Source organism: Schistocerca nitens, chromosome 7 (assembly GCF_023898315.1).
Source record: "Schistocerca nitens isolate TAMUIC-IGC-003100 chromosome 7, iqSchNite1.1, whole genome shotgun sequence".
Taxonomy (NCBI): Eukaryota; Metazoa; Arthropoda; class Insecta; order Orthoptera; family Acrididae; genus Schistocerca; species Schistocerca nitens.
In genome coordinates this window covers 347219317-347231983 of record NC_064620.1, presented here as the reverse complement: position 1 = coordinate 347231983, position 12667 = coordinate 347219317, and the positions used below count along the sequence as shown (strand labels likewise).

The window sequence follows — 12667 nt, the reverse complement described above, 5'->3', positions numbered from 1 at the left end:
GGGGGGTGGAGTAGGTTCTGTTTAGATCTGGTAGGATAAATATATATCAGAGCGAATTTCATGGTCAGATAAGTAAAGGCGATGAAAGTTTCGTTGGGAGAAAATATGGAGATTGTGGAAGTCTATGTTGGGGGAATGTGGTGGTGAAGGCGTGGTGGAGTGTCAGAAACTGTGAATAGGGGGGAAACTAGGGGGTGGGTAGTGTCGAGTTTACAGGTAATGTAGGATATTGCGAGGTGTCCAAGTTGGAAGAGGAGGGATGGGAATTTTATAAGTTGGGAGAGGATGCCGATGAGGGAGGGTAATAGGATTCTAAAGGCTAGGTGGAGTGCGTGGCATTCAAGGACCTGTAGGGCATGATAAAAGGAGGGAGGAGAGAAAGTCCGTGCCACATTTACACACATCAGGGATTTATAAAAAAAATGGCTCTGAGCACTATGGGACTCAACATCTTAGGTCATAAGTCCCCTAGAACTTAGAACTACTTAAACCTAACTAACCTAAGGACATCACACACACCCATGCCCGAGGCGGGATTCGAACCCGCGACCGTAGCAGTCCCGCGGCTCCGGACTGCAGCGCCAGAACCGCTAGACCACCGCGGCCGGCTTCAGGGATTTATAGATGTGGAGGATTGTGGAAAGATGCGATCCTCGTGTTCAACCAGTTAGCAGTTTTAGTAATTTTACTCTATTGTGGGCTTTCTGCTGCATGGTTAATAGACGGGACTTCCATGTCAGTTGGCGATCAGCTGTTAGTATGACGTATTTTAGTATGTTAGTTAACTGAATAGGCCAGTTGTAAATGATACGATAAAAGTCGTCGGGGCGGAAGCTGTGGGATATTCGGCCTATATTTATTGCCTGAGTTTTGATAAAACTGATTTTGAGGAGCCACTGGTTGCACCAGGAGGTGAACTTATTGAAATGAAGTTGGAGGGATCATTAGGATTTGTGGAGGGTAGAGGTTGAGGAACGTGGTGTCGTTAACACAGTGGAGGATATGAAGAGGGGGAGAGGGCTCTGGCATATCGGCTGTGTAGAGGACACACAGGACAGGAGAGAGGAGAGAACTTTGGGCACACCTGCAGTGGAACAGAAGATACGGAGTTGGTGATGGCGACATAAGACAGGCAGTTAGATAAAAAGGATGTGATAAGATGCACATAGTTAATGGAAAGTTCATAGGTCTGGAGCTTAAAAAAGGTCCATACACGGCCACATGATTTTTCGAGATCATGGGGGACAAAACTGGCGGATTTGCAGCTGTTGTTTTGGGTGGCAGGAGACGAGTAAGATACATGAGTGGGTCATCGTACGAGAAAAGCCACGTTGAAGAACAGGAATGAGTAGGTGTTATTGTAGGTGTTTATGGATACGGCGGGATAGGTTGGACTCAAAAACCTTGCTAAACAAGGTGATAAGGCTGATGGGACTGTAGGAGGAGACGTCAGTGGCAGGTTTATTAGGTTTGATAAAGAGGAGGACTGAAGAGGTTTTCCGCGGCTCAGGATAGAAGTACCTATATAGATGTAGATGTAGACGTCATCCGTGTCAAAGGCAGATGTACTGGCTATTTAGTAGATGATCAGATTTTTCTGGCTGATCAGTGTATGTGTGGTGTGTTATGACGGACTATCAGTCGATTGGACCTGATTTTACCACATCATCTTACATGACGGAGTTATCTATAATTTCTTTGAAACCGACCTTCCAGCATTACTATAAGAGGTTCCTTCGGCTACCCACAGGGGTATGTCCTTCCAGCACAAGGGACCCCCCCCCCCCACACGCAAACACATTCTAGTCGTTAAGTAACACATCATCTAAACCTAACATTCCAAGCCGGCCGCGGTGGTCTCGCGGTTCTAGGCGCGCAGTCCGGAACCGTGCGACTGCTACGGTCGCAGGTTCGAATCCTGCCTCGGGCATGGATGTGTGTGATGTCCTTAGGTTAGTTAGGTTTAAGTAGTTCTAAGTTCTAGAGGACTTATGACCACAGCAGTTGAGTCCCATAGTGCTCAGAGCCATTTTGAACTAACATTCCAAGGAATATGGATCGGCAGAAATGGTCACGTTTCGTGGCTACCATGGTTCCTGGAACTTATCTCTACAGATTTTTGCCTGTGGCGATGTTTGAATGGCGATTTGTGCAAAGAAAAATTAAACACAAGAGACGAGTTGATCATTCAGAACCGCGCGGGATTAGCCGAGCGGTCTGAGGCGCTGCAGTCATGGACTGTGCGGCTGGTCCCGACGGAGGTTCGAGTCCTCCCTCGGGCATGGGTGTGTGTGTTTGTCCTTAGGGTAATTTAGGTTAAGTAGTGTGTAAGCTTAGGGACTGATGACCTTAGCAGTTGAGTCCCATAAGATTTCAGACACATTTTTTGATTATTCAAATTATGAATACTGCTGCTCTTATAAAAGAAGGCCAACATGGCCACAAAAGAACTACACGTGATGTCAAAGGAATTCGACAGTGAACTGAAGTCGGAAGTGGAATTTATGAAAATCAACATTGAACTTAATCATTTGCCTTAGTTCAACGCCACCTATGAGTATTTGGCAGAATTGCATTCTAACTGCCGTATCTCTGTAACCAATTGAAATTGGACACATATTATAAGGAATGTTTTATTCGAATGAGTCCAAACCAGGGGCGGCAGGCATTTAAATGGCAGTGCAGTCGCACTGCATACTACTTGATTCGGTATTTAACATTTCTCAACAACACAGGTAACAAACAAAAGAAAGTTTCAGTGTTAATTAATTATTTTGGCGCACTGGAGACATAATATAATTTTTCTTTGGTACAAACTGCAAGCATACGGACAGACTCAGACCATTTCGTAGTGTTTCGCAGTCGAGTTGTCCTTAATGATGACTTATTTAATTCGAGAAAAGGTCTTTCACACAAATATGTCGTTCGAAATATTGTTGCACTTTTGCAACCTGGTTACGGTGACTTGGAAACTCTACCCGCGGAAAAGCAATGTGGATATCCCGGTCAGTTTTAAAGTAAAAAGATTTGTCATTAAAACTGGGATCACCCTGCAGACCAGTCAGTTACCTCTGCAGATGCACAGGAACGATTTCAACTGCAACGGCAAATGGTGTCCAATGAAGCTCAGGAGCAGATGCAAGGTTGACAGTATACTCAACATATTTATAAAACTATCATTGTAATTGTTTAAAGGTGTCAATGAATTCTTCAGACCTCGAGTTTTCTTCAACGCCAGTGAGGTTAAGGAACTGGATTGTTTCGCTGTCTCTTTGCTTTGTTATTGCTCGCGTAACAACTGATATATAAGGTAAAATATGTTGCTACGAAAAGAGCCCTGAAATACTTTTTAGGGACGCTTTGCAGTGACTTTCTTTGGATCATTAATTTTCAACAGAACAAAATATATTATGTTCTTATTAATCTGGATCTGGCTTTCTATTAAAGGAACAGTGTTTCGTTACTGTAACTCGCTATAAAGTTCAACACATCTTCCTTACTTTACAGTTATTGAAAAGGTTACTGAAAATTATTTCGTTATCAATACTGATGTTACAGTACGCAAAGTTTGTTCTACATCAAAATTTTGCAGTGGATTTTTGTTAACAGTAAAACACCAATAAGTACCACAACTAACACTAGAACACGAGACTATTATCAGAGAAAAAGATGTTTTTACTATAATGTTTGCCAGACCAGAACTACGCACAGCAAGATTTCTTTTATGTTATGAAGGTAAATTATCTTTTTCCACTGTTAATCATATATCATCCGTAGCCAGTGTCCACCTGTAAAACACTTCATAAAATCTGCTGCTCTGCCCTGCAATCCCTAAAGCTGAAAGAAATAATTTTAGTTCACTATTACCTGTCCGCTTCTTTGCGGTATGATTGGTTTCATTTAATGCAGTTTGAATGCGCCGCGGCAGCGGCTATTTCGTTCGTAGCGCAGCTCTGCCCCACGAATAATATTTAAATAACTGAAAATGTCATAAAAGGATGGGATAAAATGCCAGGCAAGCTTATTACAAATCATAAAACAAGTTTTCACCAAGTAACTCTATTCAAAACATTTAGACAGATTAAATTCTTACACACCTTTACAAATCAATACCTAATGGCGTCCATCTCTCAATCTTGACAAAAGAATGCTACACAAGCATACAATATAGCGTCACAGGCTCTTCCTACCCACGTAACTCCAAGAAGACGACAGAGAAATTAATGATCGGTCACTACTATTTATACTCGTTGTGACATATTCTCATCGTTGTTTGATATTTAATAAGTATCGTCTGTGGCGGTTTCAGTACTCGCCGACACAGATATTATCTTCAAAAAAAATCGGTACATAATTCTATTAAAAAATGGTTCAAATGGCTCTGAGCACTATGGGACTTAACATCGGAGGTCATCAGTCCCCTAGAACTTAGAACTACTTAAACCTAACTAACGTAAGGACATAACTCACATCCGTGCCCAAGGCAGGATTCGAACCTGCGACCGTAGCAGTCGCGCGGTTCCGGACTGAAGTGCCTAGAACCGCTCGGCCACCGCGACCGGCCATAATTCTATACAAGTATAAAACATGACACATAATGGTTTCTCTTTCTTACATAAATTTCACAAAAAAAATGGTTCAAATGGCTCTGAACACTATGAGACTCAACATCTGAGGTCATCAGTCCCCTAGAACTTAGAACTACTTAAACCTAACTAACCTAAGGACATCACACACATCCATGCCCGAGGCAGGATTCGAACCTGCGACCGTAGCAGTCACGCGGTTCCGGACTGACGTGCCTAGAACCGCACGGCCACAGAGGCCGGCTCATAAATTTCACACAATCATTGTCCACGCAATTACAATCATCCAGTTCAATTATTCTTTTCTCTTTTTTTTACCACAAATAACATGCGTTTTGCCAGGAGACGTTACAATTGTCTTTGTCACAATATGTCCCGCTTACAACACAATTTTCTTTTTAAATGCATCCCCATCAAAACAAAAAGATGTTACTATCAAATGTCTTACTGTGGACAGTTTGCAGTCAAGTCTAGTTAAAATGCGAAGTCGACGCTCCACTCTGGATGTTCTAATTTTCGTTCCTCGACTCCTTTTTTCTTCATAAATTCAATACTAGCTAGTTTTTAACTGAAGAATCGTTCCGTTGATGTAACCAACGCACTTTTCAGTAATATATGAAGTCTCCATACTCTTCGTTCAGTTCCATTAAAAACTGATGCAAATGTCAATGGAATAATGCGTGTGACTATTCGTACCACCAATTTCTTCACTTGCTCCAGGCCTGCCAGTTTAACACAAAATGCTTTCTGATGTACAGAACAATGAATCCCGTCGGTCTACCATCAAATTTTTTGCTCTTTCGTTGTCAACTAAATCTTTAAATTCCTTCTGCATGGTAATTTAATCTCGTCTCGTAGGAAATACACAATACCAGTTGCTTATGCGAATTGGGAATTTTCCTCCCTCCCTTCTGTCATCCCCATTCATTTTAAAGGACTGTGACGACAGATCGCAGGACTGCTTCTGTTTGCGAGAACAGCCACTGCACCTGTGTACGTTCTTCATACTACGAACAAGTAGCACGTTTCTACCGAACTCAGGAGAGTTGCGCCGACCCATGAATGCCGCTCCGCAGTGCTAAATGAAAAGTCGCGCTGCTCCGGGTACGGCCGAGAAGGACCGAACAAAGCCGAGCGACAGGCCGGGCCTCGGCTTCCCCGTGACCCACAAACGCTGCACGCGTGACGTTTGCCACGCCGTGACCGGCGCTGTCACATCCTAAACTATCTGCTATTCCTCCTGAAACAAACTTTATATAACCTCCAGCTAAAATGTATTCATAGATCATCTTAAGGTTGAAGCTCTTCTGTCTTTGTGTGCTTACAAATAGATTTGGTTTTGGAGAGGATCTGCCTTGAGCAAAACAATTTTAATCTTTCCTTTTGTTTCCCAGACATGTTTCGCCGAAGTTTCACCATCATTAGTGGGCTTTTATTGTCTGTCTATAAAACATGAAAAATGCTGTTTACTATTTTTACACACATGAATTTGAGTTTCTAAGACAGTATTCATAAATTTGAATAACAGACAAAGTTTTTTATACCTTATCATCACATGCTGTGGTTTTCCTGGATTTTTATGTTTTTTGTTACCATTCTTTTCTTTCACATTTTGTCATCTGGAACCATATAGAACTTAGTGTAGAACAATTATTTACCCTAAATTTTACGACAGGGAATCTTGTGGTTATGCCTGGCATTAACTAATTCTACTGTGTGTGGGGGGGGGGGGCGTGCGTGTGCGTGCGTTTCCCCATTATCTTCACTGCGAAGGCCTGCATCAACCAACTTTCACTGTCACTGCTTGCAAACTACAGAAACACGATGGTGTACAGCTGATAGTTGAATGTTTTCTGGGTGGGGCTTTTGAATTATTGTGAGGTGTATCTGCTATGTTGTGTGTGTGTGTGTGTGTGTGTGTGTGTGTGTGTGTGTGTGTGTGTGCGCGCGCGCGCACGTACAGAGAGTAGGGGAAGGTGTTGGAGAGTTTAGGGCTTGTTGTCTGATAGTTCTATGCCAGCAGGGAACCGAGTTCCATTGCGGAGAAATGTGTATTCGTTAATATCATTCTTCACAACTGCAGCAGCAGCTCCCCACAAAAAGTAATAATTGGAGAAAACTGTCAAATACAAAGAGCCACAGTTGAAGAAAAACGAATAATAAATGAATACACAGTTCTCTACAACATAACTTTGTTCTCCGCCCTCAAAGAACTATCAGATAACACCAACCCGTAAACACCCCAGCCCTCCCCTCTCCACACACACACACACACACACACACACACACACACACACTCAGCCGGCTGTGATGGCCGAGCGGTTCTAGGTGCTACAGTCTGGAACCGGGAGACCGCTACGGTCGCAGGTTCGAATCCTGCCTCGGACATGGGTGTGTGTGATGTCCTTAGGTTAGTTAGGTTTAAGTAGTTCTAAGTTCTAGGGGACTGATGACCTCAGAAGTTAAGTCCCATAGTGCTCAGAGCCATTTTTGAACACACACACACACAAATACAAACGCAATGGAAATACACCTCAAGAAGATTCGAAACTCCCACCCAGAAAACATTTATTTTGTTTCTGTAAACTGTAAACAGTGACAGTGAAAGTTATTTAATGCAGCTCTTCATAGTGAAGATAATGAGGAAACCAGAAAAAGTAACTGAAACATACTACGCACACACACACACACACACACACACACACACACACACACACACACACACACCTTCTTCCACATAGTATTACTGAATAATAGGCATAACTGCATCATTTCCAGTCGTAAGATTTCGAAGTAAATAACTGTTTTATATTAAGTTCTATATTGTTACAGATAACGAATTGTGAAATTCAACAACTCCAATAAAAAACCTAAAAATCCAGGAAAGCCACAGCATGTGTTAATGATATAGACACACAAAACTTTGTTGCTCAATTTTGTAAATACTGTCTTAAAAATTCAAATTTATTAGTGGGCAAATAGTAAAGAGCATTTTTCCTGTGTTACAGAAACATGATAAATGCGCACTAATGATTCTGAAATTTCAGCGAAACATGCCTGGGAAATAAAAGAAAAGATAAAAATTGTTTTTTGGTTAGGCAGACCCTCTCCAAAATCAAAATGTATTCATAGATTTATGTAAGCGTGCACGAAAACAACTTCCACTACGTTTAGTTTTACTTTTAGATGCAGGTACTTAAGTAGATTTACATTAGTAGCAGGCATGGAAACACTGTCACAGTATGTAACCGTTCCAAGGACGGAGACAAGGTTATATCTTAACGTCCCGTCGACAGCAATGTCATTAGTGATGCAGCACCAGCTCGCATTGGGCAAGGAAACGGCTGCGTCCTTTTCGAAAGGAACTACACCAGCATTTGCCTTTTGTGATTTAGAACCTGTTGTCGCGAATGTTCTGCGATTACGGATATCTCACATTTATTAGCCCTTGCGAGGGGTTATGAATTAATGAACCAGTCCGATTCCACGTATTGCTGACAAGGACTGCTGTCGGTGAATTACCGCTGCCTGAGCTTGGCACACAGAACCAGGCTGCAGCGAATGGGAGATTGTGCAATGTGTTAACCTGTTTGCATTTCATTACGAGTTCAGAATCCCTCTGGGGCCAGAGAGAGGCCTCGGGGAGCAGGAAACATCTCTGGTAGCGAATAATCTGTAACACGCCGACGCCAAGGCTTAATTCGCTTCCTGTTCCTCTGGCATGTCCCATTTTGCTGTCCCTCGTTTCTGAGATTTTTTCCTTAAGTACGCTTCAGAATTAGTTTATGCAGTTATCTTTCAATCGATAGTCTTTAGTTTTTACCATTTCAGAATTGCATAACATAGTAGTGGAATATCCGGCACGAAATTATGAGGGCTATTTTTATTTAACCTCTGATCGGTTGCGAAATTAAAATAATAGTGAAAACCCGTTGAAACTTTGCACAAATGTGTTGCACAGTCTCTCTAATACACCTGTCGAACGCATCACATCGCCGTTTTCAGTTCTGAGCGCACAATGAGTGCGTAAAAATGCTTAGAGCAATAGAGTCGCCCATCAAGAGTGAAGTGCCTGCTGAAGAGTTCCGCCTGATTTCATTCAGCCCACATAACGTAACTGTCATGCGTTTCGTTCTTCGTTGCCTAGAAACAGTCGTAAGTCAGACAGAGTTAAATAAAGGAGGAACCTTCTTAAATCGTTCACTACAGAACCTAACCTACACTGACGATGTGGCATTACTCGCACGAAACACTGCTGTGCTAGGCGAAGCCTATCAACAACTGGAGAAAGTTGCAAGGGAACTTGGCCTGACAGTCAATGTTGAAAAGAACAATTACGAGGGCTATTCCGAAAGTAAGGTCCGATCGGTCACGAAATGGAAACGACTATGAAAATCCGATAAAGCTTTGCACAGATGTGTTGGGTAGTGTCTCTAGTATAACCCCAGTTAGCATCACGTCGCTCTTCTCATTTCTGAGCTCGCAGTGAGTGCGTAAAGATGTCTAGAAAATAGTGTCTGCCGCCAAGTACGGGGGCCTGGTGAGAAATTTCCCCTGAAGCTATGCAGCTAACATTACATAACTGTCGTGCTGTTTCGTCTTCAAGACAATTCTCAGCCGCATTCTGCAGGGGCAATGAAGATGCTCCTGCATCGTTTTCAAATGGAAATGTGAGAGTACCCACAATACAGCCCGTAATTGTCTCCCTCTGAGTTTCAGCTCTGGTCACATGAACCGCTGGTTATGAAGACAACATTTCGGCACAAGACAACGAGCCGTAGGCCAGCGTAGAGAATTGGCGGAGAGCACTGGCGGCTGCCTTCTATAGCGAGGGTATGGGAAAGTTGGTACAACGCTACGATACACGTCTAAGTCGGGTCGGCGACTATGGAGATAAGTAGCTGCAAGGTGTATCTAACTGTTGCAAATAAAACATTTTTGATTTTTACCGTGGTTTCCATTTCGCGACCTATCGGACCTTACTTTCGGAATAGCCCTCGTATATGGCAATGACTAACCAACAAAACCTACCAAATTTCAGGATAGCCGACAGGGAGTTTGAAAGGGTGAGAGACTTCAAGTACCTTGGGTCGACTATCACTGACACAAATGACATTGGCAGTGAGGTGAAAGTCAGAATAGCAGCAGGTAACAGATACTATTTTGCAGCATTACCCATGCTTAAGAGTTCGCTTCTATCACGAAAACCCAAAATCCTCATTTACAAAACAATTATAAGACCAGTTGTAATATATGGTGCCGAAACGTGGACCATCACTGTAAACGAGGATAGGATCCTTAGCATATGGGAGAGAAAGATACTACGTAAAATATATGGCCCAACATACGATCAAGAAGGTTGGCGCATTCATACGAATGCAGAACTACAACACCTTTTTGAAGAACCTGACATTGTCACTACAATTAAAATAGGAAGACTGCAGTGGGCAGGGCACGTGGTCAGAATGGAAGAAGACAGAGCATGTAAGAGGATTTTTGATGGCAAGGCTGAAGGCAGACGCCCCAGAAAGAGATGGGTGGATGGAGTTGAAGAAGACATGAAAAAGCTGGGTGTCAGGGATGGAGACGGAAAGCCATGGATCAGATAGAATGACAGGTTATTGTGATGCAGGCCAAGACCCTTCAAGGGCTGTTGAGCCGAGGAGTGAGTGAGTGAATGAGTGACTCATCTTTCAATCGATTTTATTATTCTTTAGCTTTTAACATTTCAAAATTACATAGTAGTGGAAGATCCTGCACGAAATTATGAGGGCCATTTTTATCTAACCTCTGATCGGTTGTGAAATTAAAATAACAGTCAAAATCCGATGAAACTTGGCACAGATGTGTTGCACAGTCTCTCCAATACGCCTGTCAAACGCATCACGTCGCCGTTTTCGGTTCGGAGCACACAATGAGTGCGTAAGAATGCTTAGAGCAATAGAGTCGTCCGCCAAGTGTGAAGTACCTGCTGAAGAGTTCCGCCTGATTTCTAACAGCCCACATAACGTAACTGTCATGCGTTTCGTTCTTCATGACAATGCTTGGCCCTACGCTGCAGGGACAACGAAGCTGCTCCTGCAGCATTGTGGATAAGAGATGTCTGCCAGAATGAGATTTTCACTCTGCAGGGGAGTGTGCGCTGATATGAGACTTCCTGGCAGAATAAAACTGTGTGCCCGACCGAGACTCGAACTCGGGACCTCTGCCTTTCGCGGGCAAGTGCTCTACCAACTGAACTACCGAAGCACGACTCACGCCCGGTACCCACAGCAGGTAGGAGACGAGGTACTGTCAGAAGTAAAGCTGTGGGTACCGGGCGTGAGTCGTGCTTCGGTAGCTCAGTTGGTAGAGCACTTGCCCGCAGAAGGCAAAGGTCCCGAGTTCGAGTCTCGGTCGGGCCAGGAAGTTTCAAGAGATGTCTGGTTGCCCACTACACAGTCAGACTTGTCTCCCTCTTATTTTCATCATTTCACTCGTATGAAGTGCTGGCTGTCTGGACAGTATTTTTGCACTGACAGCGAGCTGCAGACCAGTGTAGGAAATAGACGGAAAGCACAGGTGGTTGCCTTCTGTGATGAGGACATTGGAAACTTGGTAGCATGCTACAACAAATGTCCAAGTCGGAGCAGCGACTACGTAGAGAAGTAATTCGAAGGTGTAGCTAAATTAGCAAATAAAACATCTTTTATTTGCACTGTGGGTCCAACTTCGCGACCGACCAGATAGTGAAAAACCAGTCCTCACATATAAACTTATCAAAGTTTCATAGGTTCTAAGGTTATTTATGACTGTTGCAAAGTACTAAAGGTCTAATAAATTGAAAAGAAACACTGCACCCAACAGAACTTATGTCGCCCAGTGATGGACTGTTTTAAAACAAACTTTTTTATGTATCACCTATATGTGTGTATATGTGTTTGGTGTATTTTCAGATTTTTATTTTTACCTGTATGTTGTCTTTCTGCATGTTGCTTCAATATGCTTAGTAATGTGCCTTACTACACTACATAGAGCTACAATATTTAAAGTATTAAAGGAACTATACAAAAGAACACCAGACACAGGTAAAAAGTTAAAAAAAATGAACACGAACACACACACACACAGAGAGAGAGAGAGAGAGAGAGAGAGAGAGAGAGAGGAGGAGGAGGGGGGAGGGGGGTGCTAGACAAACTTCAAATGAGCGTGAAAACACATGAACATCAACAGCGAGCAATCACACAGTAGTAACAAACATAGTGAATTGTGAGGTTTGAAGTTTACACATGAGCGTATAGATGAAAATGTTCAAATGTGTGTGAAGTCTTATGGGACTTAACTGCTAAGGTCATCAGTCCCTAAGCTTACACACTACTTAACCTAAATTATCCTAAGGACAAACACACACACCCATGCCCGAGGGAGGACTCGAACCTAAGCCGGGACCAGCCGCACAGTCCATGACTGCGGCGCCTTCAGACCGCTCGGCTAATCCCGCGCGGCATAGATGAGGACATGTCGCACGAAAATCATTGCAAATAATTGCGAAACATATTGACAATATATATTCGAGTAACAAAATTAGCTTTCACAGGTAAAGTGATTTGTTAATTTTTCGGAAAAAACTCGCAGTAACATCATGTCGTTGCACACGGAAAGCTACATAATAAAGTAAAGAAGGTTCTACAGAAACTGACCGCTTTAATAATGTACTCTTCTTACAACAATTTATACTACAATTATACAAATTTCCTTATTTGCTATTCTTCCTGGTTTTGCAATTTTAAGGGGCGGCAGTGTAGTTAATTTTAGGTTATTTCAGCAACTCTTTGTTTTCATATGCGTGTAACAAAAAATGCCTACTGATGAACAAAATATATTCGAGACGGGTAGCATTGTACTAAATTTAAATAAAATAAATAATGTAACCGACAGCTGTTAAAAACGAATACTTTATTAGTAACAATCACGTATCTACGTTTAGCCACTGTGTACAGAGTTTGTCTGAATGAAATGCGTTTGCATTTCAACTGGTAGAGCTCTACGATGTAGTGAGTGCTGTCGACAGGGGATCCTAATATGATTCTATATCTTTAGAT

The 12667-nt window shown here is 42.6% G+C and overlaps 1 protein-coding gene and 1 non-coding gene across 2 annotated transcripts in view; both read left to right on the top strand.

Moving 5' to 3' along the window:
• LOC126195613 (inactive dipeptidyl peptidase 10-like) overlaps nucleotides 1-12667 on the top strand; it is an 801628-nt gene that overhangs the window by 640260 nt on the left and 148701 nt on the right. The window lies entirely within an intron of this gene.
• Nucleotides 10917-10990, top strand: Trnal-cag (transfer RNA leucine (anticodon CAG)). Its single transcript has one exon. It is a non-coding gene; the product is annotated as a tRNA-Leu (tRNA).